The sequence below is a fragment of the Rhinopithecus bieti genome, unplaced genomic scaffold, assembly GCF_001698545.2.
Source record: "Rhinopithecus bieti isolate Rb0 unplaced genomic scaffold, ASM169854v2 scaffold_22522, whole genome shotgun sequence".
Taxonomy (NCBI): domain Eukaryota; kingdom Metazoa; phylum Chordata; class Mammalia; order Primates; family Cercopithecidae; genus Rhinopithecus; species Rhinopithecus bieti.
In genome coordinates this window covers 1,099,192-1,104,489 of record NW_016811454.1, presented here as the reverse complement: position 1 = coordinate 1,104,489, position 5,298 = coordinate 1,099,192, and the positions used below count along the sequence as shown (strand labels likewise).

At 45.4% G+C, this 5,298-nt stretch overlaps 1 pseudogene; it reads right to left on the bottom strand.

Annotated features, from left to right (window-relative positions):
• Positions 1–4,036: 4,036 nt before the first annotated feature.
• Positions 4,037–5,085, bottom strand: LOC108543431 (heterogeneous nuclear ribonucleoprotein A1-like; annotated as a pseudogene).
• Positions 5,086–5,298: the final 213 nt, after the last annotated feature.

Here is a 5,298-nt window from a genome sequence, read left to right as displayed (position 1 = left end):
GGTTCACGCCATTCTCCTGCCTCAGCCTCCCAAGTAGCTGGGACTACAGGCGGCCACCTCGTCACCCGGCTAGTTTTTTGTATTCTTTAGTAGAGACGGGGTTTCACCGTATTAGCCAGGGTGGTCTCGATCTCCTGACCTTGTGATCCGCCCGTCTCGGCCTCCCAAAGTGCTGGGATTACAGGCTTGAGCCACCGCGCCCAGCCCATCTAATCTTTTTTCAACGTTTTTAGCTTCCTTGTGATGGGTTCAAACTTCCTCCATTAGCTCAGAGAAGTTTGTTATTACCGACCTTCTGAAGCCTACTTCTGTCAACTCGTCAAAGTCATTCTCTGTCCAGCTTTGTTCTGTTGCTGGCAAGGAGCTACGATGCTATGGAGGAGAAGAGGTGCTCTGATTTTTTGAATTTTCAGCTTTTCTGCTCTGGTTTCTCCCCATCTTTGTGGTTTTATCTACCTTTGGTCTTTGATGTTGGTGACCTATAGATGGGATTTTGGTGTGAATGTCCCTTCTGTTGATGTTGATGCTATTCCTTTCTGTTTGTTATTTTTCCTTCTAACAGTCAGGTCCCTCAGCTGCAGGTCTGTTGGAGTTTGCTGGAGGTTCACTCCAGACCCTGTTTGCCTGGATATCACCAGTGGAGGCTGTAGAACAGCAAATATTGCAGAACAGAAAATATTGCTGCCTGATCCTTCCTCTGGAAGCTTTGTCACAGAGGGGCACCCACATGTATGAGGTGTCAGTCGACCCCTACTGGGAGGTGTCTCCCAGTTAGGCTACATGGGGATCAGGGACCCACTTGAGGAGGAGGCGGTCTGTCCGTTCTCAGAGCTCAAACACTGTGCTGGGAGAACCACTGCTCTCTTCAGAGCTGTCAGACAGAGACGTTTGAGTCTGCAGAAGTTTCTGCTGCCTTTTGTTCAGCTATGCCCTGCCCCCAGAGGTGGAGCCTATAGAGGCAGCAAGCCTTGCTGCTCTGTGGTGGGCTCTGCCCAGTTCGAGCTTCCCAGCCATTTTGTTTACCTACTCAAGCCTCAGCAATGGCGATGCCCCTCCCCGTCCCGGGCTGCTGCCTCGCAGGTCGATCTCAGACTGCTGTGCTAACAGTGAGCAAGGCTCCGTGGGCGTGGGACCCGCTGAACCAGGCATGGGATATAATCTCCTGGTGTGCTGTTTTCTAAGATGGTTGGAAAAGCGCAGCACTTGAGTGGGAGTGTCCTGTTTTTCCAGGTACAGTCTGTCATGACTTCCCTTGGCTAGGAAAGGGAAATCCCCTGACCCCTTGCACTTCCCAGGTGAGGCGACATCCTGCCCTACTTTGGCTCACCCTCTGTGGGCTGCACCCACGCTCCAACCAGACCCAGTGAGATGAACCAGGTACCTCAGTTGGAAATGCAGAAATCACCCATCTTCTGGATCCATCACACTGGGAGCTACAGACTGGAGCTGTTCCTATTCGGCCATCTTGGAACGGCTCTCTCTCTCTTTTTTTTTTTTTGAAATGGACTCTCACTCTGTTGCCCAGGCTGGAGTGCAGTGGCACCATCTTGGCTCACCACAATCTCTGCTTCCTGGGTTCAAGCAATTCTCCTGCCTCAGCCTGCCAAGCTGGGATTACAGACCTGCACCACAATGCCTGGCTAATTTTTTATTTTTATTTTTTGTATTTTTTAGTAGAGTTGGGGTTTTGCCATGTTTGCCAGGCTGGTCTCAAACTCCTGACCTCAAATGATCTGCCTGCCTCAGCCTCCCAAAATGCTGGGACCACACTCAGCCACTTTTTAATTTATTTCTGGTTACCATAATACTTCTAAGCCAATACTGATTGAGACCTCTTCTGTACTAGGCATGGTCCTGGGAACTACAGATAGAAAGATGATTAAGAATATGGTATTTGCTCACTGTGATAAGTCCAAAAAAGGATTCACATATGTAACCCAAATGTCTCCAACAAGCTTCTGGCTCCTGGATGTGATGACTTCAACTGTTTTTCCCTATATGCATGTTAATTAATAGCCTCACTCACCTTACCTCAATCTTTCTTCTCTCTGTGAATCTACAAAAATGGGAGTTGGTTTCTCATATAGTTTATGTCAACAGCCTATGTCTGCCAGCCTTCTGTTTCGGCAGCTTCCCTCATTGTCCCTCATTAATTATTAATAATGATTGTCCACATTGTCCACATTGATGGTGCCTAACTCTCTATTACTGTACTTGGAGTGTGTGCCCAGGGGAACTAACCTGTTTCCCACCTTTGGTGTTCACTCCTTTCTCTGGTTTGTTGGTTACAATTTTTTTGGCTCCACTCTTCAGTAGGGATTGGGACAAGGGATGAGAGTGAGGTGGAAGAGAAAAAAGTTATCTTTCTGGCAGAATTGCTTAGGCTCATAATGATAAGGTTTTTTTTAACTTTTTTTTTCTGATAATCTTGCTTTTTAGCCCCATAGTATATAGGGAACCAGGTGGATGGATGAGTGTGGCTTAAGTTGAGCCTCATTTGAACTCAGAACAAATGTTTCCATCTATTCAACACTTATCCTCAGGCCTGGCTCACTGTGGCACACTCCTCTCTGGAGTCTGGCTTATGGTGGCCCTCTTCCCAAGCCCACTGGACATGCCTATTTATTTCTGAGCCTTGGTTGTGGATAGGTTCAAACTCATTGCCATGGAGTCCTCAGGAGTCATGTAAATAAGTATGTTTTGATCATCTTTGCTGTTAACAAGTCTCTCTAATACCTAGTGACTTAAAATAAGCATCATTTTATTATCTGTCATAGTTTCATGGGTTGACGTAGGTGGGCAGTTCTGCTTGTTTCACTTGGAGTCTCTCATGTGGTCGCTGTCAGTTGGTGACTGTGGTTAGAGTCATCTGGGCTTTACTGGGATCACTGTGCCTGTTTATTCTCTAAGCAGACTCACAACCTCTTCTGTTCTTATGGCCACTCCGCAGATATGGCCTCTGTCGCAGAACTTCTTACACGGCAGCTCAGGGTTTCTCAAAGCCAGCATTCCAAGATGCGGGAAACAAAATCAGTACATCCTTTTAAAGACTAGGCTTAGAAATAGTGTAGCATCACTTCTGCTTTATTCTACTGGTTAACTCAAGTCACAGGCCAGCCCAGATTCAATGTGGGAGGGCTTTATGCAAGGATATGAATACCGAGTGCCGTGGTACAATGGATGGCCATCCTTAGAGACTAGCCACCACAGTCCACCCTCTGTTTCTCAATGATGTATGTCCTTCCTCAGTGCAAAATACATTTTTCTCCCTTCCAAGGCCATTAAAGTCTACTCATATCGTGGCACTAGGTTTGAGCTTTAAATCCAGGATCATGTCACCTCAATCATATCTAGGCAAGCTTAAGGTTTCTTGGGTTCGGCTTAAGGTTTCTAAGGTTCTTGGGTTCAGCTACCGTGAACCTGAAGGTTGATGAAGTAAAAAGACAAAGAATCTGCTTCCCACCCAACACACAAATACAATGGCTAGGCAGTGATGAAAAATTGAAATAGAAATCCCATTCATGAAAGGGAAAATAGGAAGCATAGAGCAGTCACTTGTTCATAGCAATTCTGAAATTAAGTTGAGAAAATGTTGCCAATTCTTTGACCAAAATTCATTTCTACTCCCTAGAGTGGTCCTCTGGGGCTCTTGGTTCCACCACTTAGGCTTTTGTTTTCACCCTCTGAGTCATCTTCCTTTTGCATAAGAAATGGCCTATATTTACAGCTGAGTAGCTTCCTCAAGCTTTCTTTCTATCAATATAAACTTAGTGCCCAGTGACTTCTTTTCATTTTTTTTAAAGACATTTATTCAGCATCATTATCAGACTATTACATTTAGCAATCAATCACATGGGTGCAAAAAAAAAAATCTACATTAAAATCCTTTGTTGGAATGCTTTACACTTTCCACAGAACAGAAACTAAAATAACCTGTTATACAATTAGTCACAAATACAGTCCTCGAGTTTTTTGCCCATACACGTGAGTATTTGTCTAAACCATGTCTTCTTTGTAGCAGCTAGGCCATGCCACCACTGTGCTTGGCTGGGTTTACAAATCTGTTGTAACCTGTAGCTTCCCTGTCACTTCTCTGGCTCTCCTCTTCTGCTAAGCTTTGTTTCCTAATTAAAATCTTCTGCCACGGCCATAGTTACTGCTGCTACTGGAACAGCCATAGCCACCTTGGTTTCATGGTTTGGCTAAGTATTGGTCTTCACCACCACAGGGGCCAGAGCTTCTGCCTCCAATCCTTCCTTCATGGGTCCAAAATTTGAAGACTGATTGTTGTAATTGCCAAAGTCATTGTAGCTTCCACCACCTCCAAAATTGCTTCCATCATTACCAAATCCATTATAGCCATCCCCACTGCCACCATATCCACCACCACCATGGCTGCCACCAAAGCCACCACAACCATTGAAGTTTCCTCCATGACCAAAGTTGTCATTCCCACCAAAACCACCTCCACGACCACCACCAAAGTTTCCAGAACCACTTCGACCTCTTTGGCTGCATGAGGCACTAGCCATCTCTTCCTTTGACAGGGCTTTCCTAACTTCACAGCTGTGGCCATTCACAGTACAGGTATTTCTGAATGACAATCTTATCCACAGAGTCATCGTCGTCAAAGGTTACAAAGGCAAAGTCCCTTTTTATGCCACTGCCTTGGTCAGTCCTGATTTCAATCACTTCAATTTTTCCATCTGTTCAAAATAATCTCTAAGGTGATGTTCTTCAGTGTCTTCTTTAATGCCACCAACAAATATCTTTTTCACAGTAAGTGGGCACCCGGTCTTTGAGAATCTTCTCTTGAGACAGCTCTCTTTGGTTCCACACTCTTCCATCCACCTTGTGTGGCCTTGCATTCATGGCTGCATCCACCTCCTCCACAGTGGCTTATATGACAAACCCAAAGCCCCTGGCGTGCTTGGTGTTTGGATTTCTCATGACCACACAGTCTCTGAGCATTCTCCATTGCTCAAAATGGCTCCTCAGGCTCTCACCAGTTGTTTCAAAGCTCAACCCTCCAATGAAGAGCTTCCTCAGCTGTTTGGGCTCTTTAGGAGACTCTGACTTAGACATGACAGCAGGAAGAAGAGAGACTTTAATGATGCTTCTTTGGTGGCATCCACGGGCAGAAAGGAGCAAGCCGATGAACGTATCTCAGACTTCTTTTCATCTTAAACTATGTTTGCATCTTTTAGTCCAAGCTGATGATACCTTATGAGTACAGATTTCTTAAACTGTGCGAGTGTCCTATAAATCTTACAGGGTCACTTGATTAGACAGAAGCCA